The sequence below is a fragment of the Callithrix jacchus genome, chromosome 13, assembly GCF_049354715.1.
Source record: "Callithrix jacchus isolate 240 chromosome 13, calJac240_pri, whole genome shotgun sequence".
Classification (NCBI taxonomy): domain Eukaryota; kingdom Metazoa; phylum Chordata; class Mammalia; order Primates; family Cebidae; genus Callithrix; species Callithrix jacchus.
In genome coordinates this window covers 9,619,885-9,635,811 of record NC_133514.1, presented here as the reverse complement: position 1 = coordinate 9,635,811, position 15,927 = coordinate 9,619,885, and the positions used below count along the sequence as shown (strand labels likewise).

Sequence of the window (15,927 nt, the reverse complement as noted above, 5' to 3'; positions counted from 1 at the left end):
ATTTTCTAGGCTTTGCTGTTGATATTCAAAGCCAAGCTCAACCAATATCTTGTTGCAGTTTGGCAGTAATTTTCTCGTGCCCACCAGGTCAGTAGCACATTTTTTAAAAAAGCAAATTCTCTTTTCATGAGGGTGACTTCTGCCTGGATGGTGCACAGGTACTGAAGGCATAACACGTGGCCAGCCTGTGTCCGGGGAAGCTAGTCAGAGAAACCTTATTCTTTCTTTTCTTTCCCAAATATCTCCAAGTTGGCCCTTGAGCCAAAAAAAAGAAAAGAAAAAAAAAAGAGAAAAAGCAGCTTTAGGAGCTGTTCACTGCATCCTAACAAGAGATAACTGTATCACTCGTGCAATAATGTCTAATGACGTTATTTAAAATGCCATCTTTGGCCGAGTGTGGTGGCTCATGCCTATAATCCCAGCACTTTGGGAGGCCGAGGCAGGCGGATCGCCTGAGGTTGGGAGTTCGAGACCAGCCTGGCCAGCAATGGTGAAACCCCATCTCTACTAAAAATACAAAAATTCTCCAGCTGTGGTGGTAGGTGTCTGTAATTGCAGCTAGTCAGGAATCTGAGGCAGGAGAACCGCTTGAAGCTGGGAGGTGGGAGTTGCAGTGCGCTGAGATCATTGCACTCCAGCCTGGGCAATAGAATGAGACTCTGTCTCAAAAAACAATAATAATAATAATAATAAATAAAATGTCATGTTTGTAAGACTTAGCAATTTTCAAGGTCCTTTCTCATCACACTTTTGCCATTTCACAGAAAGATACTATTTGAAATTTTACATAATATCTATGAATGCAGGGTAGAGAATAAAATGCCTCACTGAACACACTTCAGGAAGGACAGAGCAGTCACTGTGAAGGAAAACCCGTGATTTCGAGTCGAGCAGGCCTGCTGCTTGGCCACCTACCTCTGGTCAGGGATCCCCGGCTCCGTCTCGCGCTCCACACCATGGGTCTAGTCGCTAGCATCTGTCTGTCTTGCAGGGAGCCTGTAAGCGGTTTTGAAATTACATCAGTAAAGTGCTTAGCGTGGCATCTGGCATACCAGACTCGCAGTACATGTTAGTTTCAAAAAAAGGGAAAGAAACTAACCTTAAATACTATAGTAGTTGATAATAATAAAAAAAAAAAAAACTTCAGCTGAATTAAATTTTAAAACATTTAATTGAGCAATGATCGATTCAAGAATTTGGCAACTCCCAGAATCACAGCAGATTCACAGAGACTCCAGCACAGCCCTGTGGTGGAAGGAGATCTGTAGACAAAAAAAAGAAAATGATGTACAGAAATTGGAAGTGAGGTACAGAGCAGCTGGGTGGGTCACAGGTTGGTGTTTAACTTATCTGAACACAGTTTGAACACTCTGCAGTGTATGATTGGCTGAAGTATGGGTGCTGGGGCTGGCCAAGACAGCTATTGTCAGAGGCACGTACTACCAAGTTACACCTTCAGTTTTGTCTGCCTCTTAAGCTAGGTTACGGTTCATCCACAGGACTCAAATCGAGCAGCACGGAGTCCTTCTCAGGCCGTGTTTAGTTGAACACAGTGAACGTGCTGCTCGTATTGGTCTCTTCCCCATCTTTCCATCCCTGCACTCACTGCATGGTAGAGCCTCAGGTCTGAGCCACCACTTACGGCCCTTTGTACATGTCAGAAAAGCTCCCCTTTGTGGGTGGATTTTAGCTCCCCAGAGGCCCGCTGCAACACACAGCTCACACGACTGTGCGCAGTGGCCCCTGAATTTGCAGTCTCACACAATCAGCTCACAAGAAGGCTCAGTGTTAATGCCCACTCAATCCCTCCATGGATCTGTCCATTCATTCCTCTAATCAGCTGGTCTCATGCCGTGCAGGTAGGTGGTTACCTGCCGGGCTTAATTTTCTACCATGTCCCCAGTGCAAAAGGCCTCTACGGAGGCTGGGATCTCTGCCACATATTCACAAAAATAGGCCTTTGAATTCCTCCTGGCAGAGGTCGGGATGCTGGTGGAACACAATCGTGTTAGCTGGGACCCGGGAGGAACTTAGGAAGAATGACATCAGCTGGAAAAACTCTACAAGGAGCTGTCACGGGGCCAAGCTTGAACAGTTTTGCCAGGAGGAGTGAGGAAGCAATCACTCTGAACTTGACTGAACACAGGAGGCATCTCAAGTGGGTGCTCCAGCAGCTGCAGCCACTTTTCCCTCTGTCCCTCCTCCCAGTGGCTCAGCGTGCATCCTGTCTCCCAGCCACGGGACAAGGCTGTGAGCTGCAGCTTTGTGCGGTCGCTGTCTCTGCAAAGTGTTTTGGAAGTTCTGTCCATTCGTCTTGGCCTGGAAAGTGGAAAATTGGAGCAGTGAAAACATATCACGTGGTGCCTGTTTCGTGCTCGGTGGGGCAGACAAGAAGAAACTTCACGCGGTCAAGGTGTGGGTGGCTGTTGGCTTAAAGCCAGTGGAGAGTTTATTTATCCCCTTGGAGGAGGGGAAGAGCAGATTAGAACAATCAAAGCTTTTTTTTTTTTTGAGACGGAGTTTCGCTCTTGTTACCCAGGCTGGAGTGCAATGGCGCGATCTCGGCTCACCGCAACCTCCGCCTCCTGGGTTCAGGCAATTCTCCTGCCTCAGCCTCCTGAGTAGCTGGGATTACAGGCACACGCCACCATGCCCAGCTAATTTTTGTATTTTTAGTAGAGACGGGGTTTCACCATGTTGACCAGGATGGTCTCGATCTCTTGACCTCGTGATCCACCCGCCTCAGCCTCCCAAAGTGCTGGGATTACAGGTGTGAGCCACTGCACCCGGCCAATCAAAGCTTCTTAATCTTAGTTCTGGGCTTTCTTTTCGGGAGCAGGTTGTGGGGTGGGGAGGAGAGTTGATTGTATCAAAGCAGAATCTGATCCCAGCTCTCCATTCCATTAAGTCATAATGGAGACCATCACTGATGGAGACGGGTGCTGTGGTGAGACTGTCACTGAGGGAGCCAGGTGCTGTGCTGAGGCCGTCACCGAGGGAGCCGGGTGCAGTGCTGAGGCTGTCACCGATGGAGCCGGGTGCTGTGCTGAGACCATCACCGATGGAGCCGGGTGCTGTGCTGAGACCGTCACCGATGGAGCCGGGTGCTGTGCTGAGACTGTCACCGATGGAGCCGGGTGCTGTGCTGAGACTGTCACTGATGGAGCCAGGTGCTGTGCTGAGACTGTCACGTGCCTCAACTAGACCTCATCCTTGCATTGGTCCTATTATTTCCATGTTACAGGTAACAAAACTGTGCTTTAGAAAACTGAGGGATCTGGCCAGGTGTGGTGGCTCGCTCCTGTAATCCCAGCACTTTAAGAAGCCAAGGCAGGTGGATCATGAGGTCAGGAGTTCAAGACCAGCCTGACCAACATGGTGAAACCCTGTCTCTACTAAAAAAAAAAAAAAAAATATATATATATATATATATATATATATAAATTAGCTGGGCATGGGGATGGGCACCTGTAATCCCAGCTACTCAGGAGGCTGAGGCAGGAGAATTGTTTGAACCTGGGAGGCAGATGTTAGGGTGAGCTGAGATCATGCCACTGCACTTCAGCCTGGGCAACAGAGTGATACTCTGTTTCAAAAAAGAAAGAAAAAAAAAACTGAGGGATTCATCCGGCATCCCAGGCTGGCAGTTGGCAGAAGCAGGCATGGAACGGGCTCTGTCCAGCCTGCTGTTCCATCTCCTCCCTGACCCCATCCAAGCATCTTCTAAAGCTGCTGCTGTTGCTTCTCATCTCCCAGACACCTTCTCACAGGCTCCTGCACCCACTACAGACCCCACACTCACTCCCCTCTCCAAAGTCACCCGCACTTCCCCAGGGCTGAGTTGACCATGTTTTGCTGATCTTTTGAGCTTGCTCAGGAATCTTGCCCGCCCAGGATGAAGCACTGGCCGACCCCAGATGCACATCTCACCCGTTGCCACTGGGACACTGGCTGTCGGCTGTGCTTCTCCCACACCAGGAAAGGGTGGAAACGAGGCAGACTGTGTTAGCAGACAGCATTCCTAGCAAGGATGGTAGAGTAAGGTGACAGTATTTGGAAAACTGGAGAATCAGGATTGAAAACAAAGGTTTGATCATCTGCATCCTAAAACATAAAATGTGGACACGTGTTTTATAGCAGTACTAGTAATGGACTGCATTCTCCTTAGGATGCCATTAGGGCCTTTCACAGAGAGTCCGTGGAATGATTGTGCCTTCCGTCCCCTGTGAAATTAGGCCTGGCCATGGGACTCGCTTTGACCGATGAAGTGTGAAAGCGCCTCTGCAGGGAGTTTTAAAAGTCTTTGCTACCTTTCCTGCTCCTGGGGCAGCCAATGGGAATACATGTTGTTGGGGGGGGGGGGGCGTTCCTTAAGTGTGGGTCCCTAAAGATTGTAATAATCCTTACAGATACCTTGCCAGCCCCTCTGGCCTGGAAGCTGTAGCAAACAAACAAACAAACAACAACAAAAACAAAAAAACTTTTTTTGTTTCTTGTTTTTGGAGACAGAGTCTTACTCAGTTGCCCAGGCTGGAATACAGTGGCACAGTCATGACTCACTGCAGCCTTGACCTCCCAGGCTCAGGTGATCCTCCCACCTCAGCCTCCAGAGTGGCTGGTGCTGTAGACATGTACCACTGTACCTGCCAACCCCCTTTTTGGTCCTAATTCCTGAGATTTTTGTGAGTTTTTGCAGTGGTTTTTGTTTGTTACTGTAACATACCCAACCCACCTGATTAGTAGATTAGTGCTATCATATAAACACATTAAAATAAGTAAACAAGGCTGGGCATGGTGGCTCACGCCTGTAATCCCAGCACTTTGGGAGGCCGAGGTGGGCAGATCACAAGGTCAGGAGATCGAGACCATCCTAGCCAACATGGTGAAAACCCATCTCTACTAAAAATACGAAAATCAGCTAGGCCTGGGGGGTATGTGCCTGTAATCCCAGCTACTGGAGAGGCTGAGGCAGGAGAATCACTTGAACCAGGGAGTCGGAGGTTGCAGTGAGCCAAGATTGCACCACCCTGGCAATAGAGTGAGACTCCGTCTCTAAAAAAAAAAAAAAAGTAAACAAATTTGACATCATTCAAAGATGATATATTTAAATACTGTGTATAAGACATTGAAAACAACACTTAAATTATAATACTGATTTTCTAAAACTCTTCTAAAGATTTGCCAAGGTCATTCATTGGCTTCATTTTAACTCTCAAAAATTCAAATGAGAGAAATTTTACAATTATGAGATAGTGTTTAGTAATTCTATGAATGTCCATTCGTAGAATTTCTTCACTGCATTGCTGCAGAAGAGAGAATGGCTGCACAGTGCCCCGAGGCAGATAAGAGATGACAGTGCACACAGGGAGGGCTGGCTGTGGCCAGCACAGAAGTCGTCCACAGATGCAGGAGAGAAGGTGGATAGGACAGCTGCAGCGGCTCTCACCTGCAATCCCAACACATCAAGGAGCCAGGAGTTTGAGGCCAGTCTGGTTAACTCCTGTCCCCTTGTCCCTTGAAAAATAAGAAGGTAGGCCGGGCACAGTGGCTCATGCCTATAATCCCAGCACTTTGGGAGGCTGAAGCAGTTGGATCACTTGAAGTCAGGACTTTGAGATCAGCCTGGCCAACATGGTGAAACCCCATCTCTACTAAAAACACAAAAAATTTAACTGGACATGGTGGCACATGCCTGTAATCCTGCTACTCAGGAGGCTGAGGCAGGAGAATTGTTTGAACCCCAAGGCAGAGATTGCAGTAGCTGAGATGGCACCACTGCACTCTAGCTTGGGTGACAGAGTGAGACTCTCTCTAGAAAAACAAAAACAAAAACAAAAAAAACCCTGTAAGGTGGATTGAGGACACACATGCAGGAAGAGGAGCAAGGGAGTGTGTGGATGTTGTGGAAGTTCCTCTTGGGTTACTACTGTGGGCTGGTTCATTTTCCGCGTCAACGTGACTGGGCTATGGGAGTCCGGATAGCTGGTAGAACTTTCTTTCTGGGAGCGCCTGTGTGGGTGTTTGCAGTGGAGAACAGCATTCGGATAGGGAGCCTGAGAAGAGAGCATGCACTCCCGCCACTGTGGAGGGGCATCCAATCCGCTGAGGGCAGGAACAGAACCAACATCAAAGAAGGGGTTCATTCTCTCTCTTCTTGAGCTGAGACGGCCACCTGCTCCTTTCCTCCAACATCGGAGCTCCTGTTTTTCTGACCTTCAGACTCAGACTAACTTACACCACCAGCTTTCCTGCATTTTCAGCTTGCAAATTGTGGGCTCCATATAAATCAATCCCCGTGATAGATCTGTTTTTCTAGAGAAACCTGACTAGTAATTACAGGTTTATTTTTTCACTGAAGCAAAATTTGAGCATGTCAGCTGAGCAGGATGATGGTGGAGGAGGGGCTAGACCAGTTGGAGGAACCTGTTCTGGGAGGGCGGTGGTGACTGGACCAGATGCATCTAACATGGTTTCCCGGCCAACTCAGGGGCCTCCGGGGGTTCATGATCGAGACCTTCTGGAGAACTGGTCCCCACGGCTGTGCAATGTGCCCAGCCTCCAGGGTTAAGCGGGTGCTGAGTGGAGGGCACATTTACCCAGGGACCTGACAGCTGCGCTACAGCAGAGTGGCAAGGGCACTAGAAAGGAACTCAAGGCAGCAACCTGCGTGACTGCTATGGGATTTAAGCCAAGTCAGAAGAAAGGAAGTCAAAGGGTGAGGAAGAGTGAAAAGGAGCTGACTGCAGGTGTCCAGGTGTTGAAGAATTGTTGGAAGGAGGGTGGTGGAGAGAGTGAGCTGGGGAGAAAGGAGCTTGGCAGTGGGGTGTTGGACACTGGGATTTGGAAGGATTGTGCTTATCATAATAATAGGATCAGGCTTTAACCACCAGCAGGAGGGGCTGAGTGGGGAGGAGGACAAGCCCATCAGGAGACAGGGCTGAGGCGGGGAGTTCAGCGCATCCCCTCCATTGTCCGTGATTTTGCTCCTGGTGCTCACAACAATTCATAACAGGTTTGCTCCCTGTGTGCTCAGTGGCTTAAACAGTAACCCCCTCAAGGGCAGGGTTTGTGTCTGTTTAATGTGTAATAAGCTAGCATGGCATTGAACACAGAAAAAAGAGTTCCGTAAATAATTGTTTGCTGCATGGATAAAACTCCATAAGCATAGGTTAGTAGAGGCAAAGGTTTGTCATTGTTTGATAATTGAAGGATTAGGCTGGACTCGGTGGCTCACACCTGTAATCCCAGCACTTTGGGAGGCCGAGGAGGGCAGATCGTGAGGTCAGGAGACTGAGATCATACTGGCCAACATGGTGAAAGCCCGTCTCTACTAAAAATATAAAAATTAGCTGGGCATGGTATCGTGTATCCTTAATCCCCCTACTCAGAGGGGTAAGGCAGGAGAATCACTTGAACCCAGGAGGCGGAGGTTACCGTGAGTCGAGATTGCACCAGCCTGGCAACAGAGCGAGACTCCGTCTCAAAAAAAAAGTGAAGAATTATTTCATCCTAACAATAACAACCTCTGTCAGAATAAAGAAGTGAAAGCATCACAAGACAATGGCAGTTTTTACAGTATGTTTGAGAAAATGAATGCTAGCTGGATTCCGTTCTCCTGTCTTGCTAGTGACCTACCTACATTGCCCCTGGAGACAGACAGACAGACTGAAATACAGACAGATGTGCGGGTGAGAGATAAGGGATGGTGCAGGCCCCGAGGGGTGTGAGTGTGTGAGACATTGTGTGTGGGTGTGTGAGTGAATCTAAGTGTGGGAATGTGTTTCAGTGAGTGTGAGTGTGTGTTAATGTGTGTGTTTGTGTGATTTGTGTTAGAGTGTGTATGTGTTGAGTAGAAGTGTGTTCAGTGTGTGTGCTAGTGTGTGAATGTTTAAATGTGTGTCCGTATGTGTATTTGTATGTCTGTGTGTGAATGTGTTGAAAAGTGTGTGTCCGTGTGTGTGCTGAAATGTGTGTGTATAAGTTAAAATGTCAGTGCATGTCAGTTTGTGTTGAAATATGTGTGTTGAAATGTGTGTGTATTGACAAGTGTCAGTGTGTGTTAAAATATGTGTGCATCTGTGTGTTGAAAAGTATGTCTGTGTTGATATGTGTGTATTAGCGTGTGTGTCTGTGCCTGTGTATGTAAAATGTGTGTGTTGAAATATGTCAGTGTGTGTGAGGGGAAATGTGTATGTGTGGACATGTGTCAAGGTGTGTGGAAATGTGTGTGAGTGTGTTGAAATGTGTCATCGTGGAGATGTGTTTACATGTGTCTGTGAGTGTGTGTGTGTGTATGTGTGGAAATGTGTGGATCAGTGTGTGTTGATGTGTGTGTGTGGAAATGTGTGAATCAGTGCATGTGTTGATGTGTGTGTGGAAATGTGTGTGAATGTGTCTGTGTGTTAAAATGTGTGTGTGGAAATGTGTCAGTGTGTGTGTGTGAATGTGTGTGCGTTGGAGAGTGCAGAGGACCACCAGCCCGCCACGGGCTCTCCTCTCTAAGGAGTGAGACTTGCTTGCTAGAGTGGTTAAACCTTCTTTACCAAACTCTCCACTTGTTCCCTTCAGCCACCAAAACAAAGCACCGCCAAGTGGATGCCTTCAAACACCAGAAATCTCTCATGGCACAGGTCTGGAGGGCAGAAGCCTGGCATGGTGGCAGTGGCTGGGCCATGCTGTTTGTGAAGCAGGCAGGGGAGCCGTTCGTGACTCCTCGGGGCTTCAGGTGGTGGCCGGGACATGGCTGCAGTCCCTGGTGTGGCATTCTCCCCGTGTCTTCATGTTGTCTCCCTTCTGTGCATGTCTTTTCATTATGCAGATGAAATACAATTAGGAGGTAGACTTTAAAAAATATAAATACTTCAGCCAGGCGTCGCGGCTCATGCCTGTAATCCCAGCACTTTGGGAGGCAGAGGCAGGTGGATCACTTGAGGTCAGGGGTTCAAGACTAGCCTGGGAAATATGGTGAAATCCCATCTCTACTAAAAATACAAAAATAAACTGGGTGTGGTAGCAGGCTCCTATAGTCCCAGCTACTCGGGAGGCTGAGAGAAGAGAACTGCTTGAACCTGGGAGGCAGAGATTGCAGTGAGCAGAGATTGCACCACTGCACTCCAGCCTGGGCAACAGAGTGAGACTCCATCTCAAAATACCTATATATCTATTTCAATGCGATTAGAATCCCATCAGAATGGCATCTCAACAATCCTCAGCTCCATCCAGTACAAGCCACTGTTCACTTCGAACCACTTTCCTCCCTTCAATGTCACTCTCAAGTTAGACTTCCTGAACTTTTTGCAACTCAGAATCTCCATAGGGTTTGTCACCTAAAGCCTTTGTAAACCATTGTCCTTTAGCCTTTGATCTGAATCAGTGGCCATGACTCCCCCTGGAACTCCTACCACAAACATGGTAAAACAGAAGCCAAAAGAAATGCTTCCCAGTGGGTCACTGAAGGCAGTTCATCCTCACGAACAGAACGCAGGTTCCTGATGTCAGGCTGTCTTGTTCCTCAAAACGCCACCTCCTTCCCATGCAATGTATTGAATTTGACATTTGAAAATTTGTTTCTCCAAAACTTAACTGCTTTAAAACAAACACTGCTGTTGGCATTGCCCAGTACGTCCAGTTACGAGAACAGGAATGCTTAGGTTTGAGTCTGAAAGGCTACAGGGAATGGGCGTGCCGCTGTGACATCGGGAATGGGCGTATCAGCCATGGGGCATACACTGTCTTGTGGCTTCTGAGACAATAACACGGCCAGATGCAGGAGGAACTGGGGCAGACATTCTGCACAACAGGAAACATAGCCAAACACAGCAGTACCTGGGACATCCCCAGTGAGATAAGCATTCCGTGCTGTTGTTTGCTACCACTCAATATGGAGGGACCATATCTGGCAGAAATTTACACCGAGTTCACTGGCACTCCACTCGCTCCCTCTGTCTATGTGTGGTCTGTGGGTGGTGGCCTTCGGTCTGTGTGTGGTCTGTGGGTGGTGGCCTTTGGTCTGTGTGTGGTCTGTGGGTGGTGGCCTTTGGTCTGTGGGTGGTGGCCTTTGGTCTGTGTGTGGTCTGTGGGTGGTGGCCTTTGGTCTGTGGGTGGTGGCCTTTGGTCTGTGTGTGGTCTGTGGGTGGTGGCCTTTGGTCTGTGTGTGGTCTGTGGGTGGTGGCCTTTGGTCTGTGTGTGGTCTGTGGGTGGTGGCCTTTGGTCCCATCTTTTGTTCCTAGTGTTGCCAGTGTCTGCTTTTCTCCTAACACACATGGCACAGACTGTTTTGTGCATAACGCTTTATGCACAAATAAAAACCTGTGAGAAAGAGACAGACATCCAAAGTTTCAGAGATTTTACTGAGAGTCTCAAGGAGATAGACAGTCCTCTTATATCTACAGTAACAATGTTGCTTGGTACTAACCTACCTTATCAAACATATAGGAAGTGTTTGACAAGCATTATATTTATAAATATTCTAAAAGTCCGTTCTTATGGTTTCCACAATCTCTGGCAATCTTATTTTTAAAAAATAGAGACAATGTCTCACCCTGCTGCCCAGGCTGGTCTTGAACTCCCAGGCCTAGGCAGTCCTCCTCCCTTGGCCTCTCAAAGTGCTAGAATTACAGGAATGAGCCACTGCACCAGGCCAACAATCTTAACATTACTGATATGTTAAACCTTTTTTCCTACATACTCAGATTTTATGGAGTTGTACACTGTGTATACATAGTTGTACCACTAATAGATATTGTAATATATTGTATATAAATTGTACAATGTATATATATATTAGTTGTACAACGCTTGATGTATATGTGTATGTATGCACACATGCATTCGTATATGTATTGTGTGTACATGTCTCTATATACACACATTAAGCATTGTACATCAAAACTTCATATACATTGTTTTCTTCTTCCTTGTAACCCCCTAGATAGTTTTTATTACCTCGTTTTACATAAAAATGCATGGAGATGAGAAAGACGAACCTGCTGCAGATCACACAGTCTGTAAACAGGATTTGAAACTCGGTTCTCTGACCCCAAATCCAGGGCTCTTGGAGCCATGTTGCCCATGCAAAGGCTAAATTCTTCTATTCATTCCTGGAGCCGTAGCACTAACAATTCTTTTTTTTTTTTTTTTTTTTTTTTTTTGAGACGGAGTTTCGCTCTTGTTACCCAGGCTGGAGTGCAATGGCGCGATCTCGGCTCACCGCAACCTCCGCCTCCTGGGTTCAGGCAATTCTCCTGCCTCAGCCTCCTGAGTAGCTGGGATTACAGGCACACGCCACCGTGCCCAGCTAATTTTTTGTATTTTTAGTAGAGACGGGGTTTCACCATGTTGACCAGGATGGTCTCGATCTCTTGACCTCGTGATCCACCCGCCTCGGCCTCCCAAAGTGCTGGGATTACAGGCTTGAGCCACTGCGCCCGGCCAGCACTAACAATTCTAATGGATGGGCATCATACTAACAAGGCTTTCCAATGGCTGGGGTTCAGAAAAGCTCTGGTTATAGCAGAATGACCTCATGTTTTCAACAGGTCGGTGCCTTTTGGTGCTTGGACTTCAGGGCAATGAACTAGGAAGGACACCTGACCATCATGTGAAGGATCCCATGGCCATGATTCCCATATTCAATGGGGATTTTCCATATGGAAAGAGCAGCCACCTAAACACAGGCCTCAGAGGCCAATAGGACCCATCCTTTGCAGGCATCACCTGTGGAAACTTCGCCCAGTCCCGGGAAGGGCATTCTCTAATGGTTCGTGACTGCAGCAATGGAGCGATTATATTCCGCCCTGTCCCAAGGGAGGCCTTCCAACGTAATGACTCCCCACGGTTGTAATTTTCCTTTCATTTATTTGCTTCCTTACATTTGGGGAGGTTTCTTTTCTAATGAAAAACTGAGCCAAATAAAGAAAAAACAGTTCTTGCTTTTAGCCTAAAGTTGATAGTTTTCAATTCACAAGAAAACCTACGTGTCAAAAATCTACATTGGGTATATACCCAATAATGGGATTGCAGGATTGAATGATATTTCTAGTTATAGATCTTTGAGGAATCACCACACTGTCTTCCACAGTAGTTGCACTAATTTATACTCCCATCAACAGTGTAAAAGCGTTCCTATTTCTCCACAGCCTCACCAGCATCTCCTGTTTCCTGACTTTTTAATAATCACCATTCTGACTGGTGTGAGATGGTATCTCATTGTGGTTTTGATTCATCACACACCGGGGCCTCTTGGGCCTTCGGGGACAAGGAGAGGGAGAGCACTGGGACAAATACCTAACATATGCAGGTCTTAAAACGAAGACGATGGGTTGATAAGTACAGCAAACCCATGGTACATGTACAGCGATGTAACAAACCTGCACATTCTGCCTATGTATCCTGGAACTTAAAGAAAAAAAAACTACATTGATTTCCTTGCGTCTCTGAATGAGTTCTATTGTCTTCAGATAATTATTGCAAACTTTATTAGCACGTGATGTGCCAGATATGATGCACTCTTTCACTTGCGTTTTCCAACAAGCCATAGGAAAAGAACTGTTACCTTCTCACACTTTGCAAATAAGGAAACCAGGGCTCAGAAAGACTCACTCAGTAGTAGCAGGGACCTCAGGCTCCACTGAGGGTGCGTCTGGCTCCAGAAACAGCTCCCTTCACCACAGAGCTCTCCTATCTTCTGCCAGCTTCAGTCAACCTGGAAATGAATACACTTTACTATTATTAATAGTAAGCCCAAGAATAATGATCTATACATAATGTTCATATGTGGGACTATGCATATCCATAACATTCCACAGCACATTTCTTCCCAATACCTTCTTCAGGCCTTGCCATGTGCATTCAGGAGCATTATTTCTCATTCTGTGAAAGCAAAGGAATGCTTGGAAGGAGAGTCATGTGGGACATTTTCTCCATGTCTGTCTGTGGCTTCTGAAATCCCCAAACACCACAGGACTCAAAGGCTGGGGGTGCTGTGACTCCCCGTCTCTGAAGCTCTTGGACACCATCCTTCTGGTTTCTGTTGCAGCAAATATATTTTTCCTTGGGTGCCAAAAGAGAAAGCAGAAATATCTGTTTTCACAAGGAGTGAAAGCGGATGCCCCCACCACGTGTCAGCTTGATCTAAGCCATTTGTTGGGGGACGCCCCTTCTTCCCCAGAAAGCCCCCAGTCATGCAAAAGACAGTAATATATTGATGGGAAGGACTGACCCAGATTCCTGGGGTGTGAGACTGGGGAAGTGTGACATGGTACGAATGTGTGTCCCTCCAAGCCTCATGTTGAAATGTGATCCCCAATGTTGGAGGTGGGGCCTGGGGAGAGGAGTTTGGATCGTGGCGGTAGTTCCCTCATCGGTGGCTTGAGGCTGTTCTTGTGATAGTGAGTTCTCACTCTGAGCTCTCGCGAGAGCTGGCTGTTTCAAAGGGACCCTTCTCCCGTCTTATGCCCTCTTTCATCATGTGAAGCTCCTGCTCCCCTTGCCTTCTGCCATGATTGGAGGCTTCCTGAGGCCTCACCAGAAGCCAAGCAGATGCTGGCACCACACTTCTTGTAGAGCCAACAGACCTATGAGCCAATGATCATACATCATTGAGGCTTTTCTTTATAAATTACGTCTTTCTTTATAAAGAACAGAAGCCTTAGATCTATGAGGCTTCTGTTCTTTATAAATTACCCAGGCTTGGGTAATCTTTTATATTGACACAAGAACTCAATGACACAAAGTGTGCACGCCAGTAGAGAGTGTGAGGTCGATGATACCCAAGAATACTCCAGACACCCACATTTACCAGTCGGGGACATTTTTTCCCCCAACAGGCTCATCCCTACATGCAGCCACTACCTGTCTCAGAACCACCTGACAGGTACAGAAATCAAGGTTCTGGGCTCCCCGCAGGGGCGCTGACTCAGCCTCAGAGGATGGCCTGAGAGATGGAAGGATCAGACCACCAGGGACAGTCTAGCCCCAACCTCTGCTCCGCTGGCAGGGAGACACCCGCAGCTGAGGCATCTCGGACTGAGAGTGGCTCTCCCATGGAGAGCCAGCTGATGAGAAAATTGAGCTCTGTTCTTGCAGCAGGCAGGAGGCAGGAGAAGAATCGGGGGCGGTGGAGAATGGCACCCATCACCCTGAGTGAGACCTGGACACCTGCTCATGGCTCTTCTTCTACAGCAGGACCGGAGATAGAACAGTAGACCTGCAGCCTGCTGGGGCCTGGCTGCCATGACACTGTCCTCCTGAGAACCCCTACAGGGCAAAACCATGGACCGGTTCCCGTGAGTAGGACACACATGCATGTGGTGTCTGTGATTGCTGCTGCTTTTTTTTTCTGATCTTCGTATTAATTTTTTATTTGTATAAATTTAAGGGGTACAATGCCATCTTGTTACTGGGATATCTTCAATAGTGGTGAAGTCTTCGAAGTTTCGTTTTGTTTTTTTGAGATGGAGTCCTGCTCTGTCACCCAGGCTGGAGTGCAATGGCGCAATCTCGGCTCACTGCAAACTCTGACTCTCAGGCTTAAGCAGTTCTCTTGCCTCAGCCTCCAGAGTAGCTGGGATTACAGGTGACCGCCACAACACCCGGTGAATCTGTTTGCATTTTCAGTAGAGATGGGGTTTCTCCAGGTTGGCCAGGCTGGTCTCGAACTCCTGACCTCGGTGATCCACCCGCCTCGGCTTCCCAAAGTTCTGGTGCACCATTTAGGAATTTCTCATCATCTGCCTGCCCCTCACCCGCCCACCCTTCTGAGTCTCTGGTGTCTGCAGCCCGCACTCTGTCCCGTGTGCACTTCCCTTAGCTTCCACGTTTGCGGGAGGTTTGAATTCTAGCTCACTGCTAACGACTTGGATGGGTACCTTGTTATTCAGAAGCTAAGCTGGCAGCTCTTTGCTTGCCACCAGATGGTGCCAGATCCCAACTGTGGTCTGCGAGAGCTTCACTTGTTGGGAGGGGCGCATGTCCCACCTTAGCTGGGAGGCAGTTTTGAGGAGAGAAACTGGAAGGGAAGTCAAACTGAGACCATTTCAAAAGGAACTAGAACAAAGGGCCAACTCTAAGTGTACTACATATGGAAGGCAGTCTAGGAAAAAGCTGGGTGCTCAAATAGTGGGTCACAGGAGCTAGAATGTTTCGGTGAGAATCATCAAAAGCACCCCCCCGAACCCCCAACAAAATACAAAAAATGTGCATAAAACCTGGCACCCCCGGTGAGAGGTCTTAGAAATAGAGGAAGCAGCTCACATACTGGACCCTCTCGAGGACCAAGGCTGCCCTGATGCCCTCCTCTCTCCACATGGAGTCACTTTTTTTTTTTGATGGTGGGAAGACAGGGTCTTGCTCTGCCCCCTGCCCCCAGGCTGGAGTGCAGTGGTGCCATCTCAGCTCACTACAGCCTCTACCTCCAGGGCTGTGATCCTCCTGCCTCAGCCTCCAGAGGAGCTAGGACTGCAGGGTTGAGCCCCCACACCCAGCTAATTTATATTTTACTTTTAGTAGAGGTGAGGTCTCACTATGGTGCCCACACTGTTACGTGGATTCACTTTCCACCCAAGAGCTCAGGATCGGAAATGGGGCTGGTTTTGTTTTTTATCAGTGCGGCTACACACCCCCGCAGGAAGCTGGAGCTGTTTATTGCCTGGGGAGCCACAGGAGGGGCCTCTTCCCACCAGACAGACCCCAAGGAACAGCCCTGGCAGTGTTTCCGGGGCCGGGTATAAATCCTTTAATACCACAGGTGGGTGTGTCCATTGATGGGCAGGAGAGACGCCCCCTTTTTCCCTTGTCCTGTGGAAACTGTCTTTCCAGCATGTCGCTGTGACTTTTGGCTTGGGACATTCAGCGAGGGGCTTGCGGCCGGCGAGCAGCGAGTCCACATCCTCCCCCTCGGCGCCTGCAGGATGCTGGTGGCTGGGACAA

The 15,927-nt window shown here is 48.1% G+C and overlaps 2 long non-coding RNA genes across 3 annotated transcripts in view; one reads left to right on the top strand and one right to left on the bottom strand.

The window, feature by feature from the left end:
* The first annotated feature begins 2,123 nt into the window (after nucleotides 1-2,123).
* The window catches only part of LOC118146721 (uncharacterized), a 31,818-nt gene continuing 18,014 nt past the window's right edge, over nucleotides 2,124-15,927 (top strand). The window contains exons 1-3 of one of the 2 annotated variants that reach the window (XR_004732601.3): nucleotides 2,124-2,413; nucleotides 2,909-3,244; nucleotides 11,538-11,974. This is a non-coding gene — a long non-coding RNA (uncharacterized LOC118146721). Of the gene's footprint in view, nucleotides 2,414-2,908; nucleotides 3,245-11,537; nucleotides 11,975-15,927 lie in introns of those variants that run through there. The other variant, XR_013525437.1, reaches the window with a different exon arrangement.
* Nucleotides 7,012-15,050, bottom strand: LOC118146723 (uncharacterized). Its single transcript, XR_008475869.2, has 2 exons — nucleotides 12,825-15,050; nucleotides 7,012-12,703 (listed from the first exon to the last, which is right to left on the bottom strand). It is a non-coding gene; the product is annotated as an uncharacterized LOC118146723 (long non-coding RNA).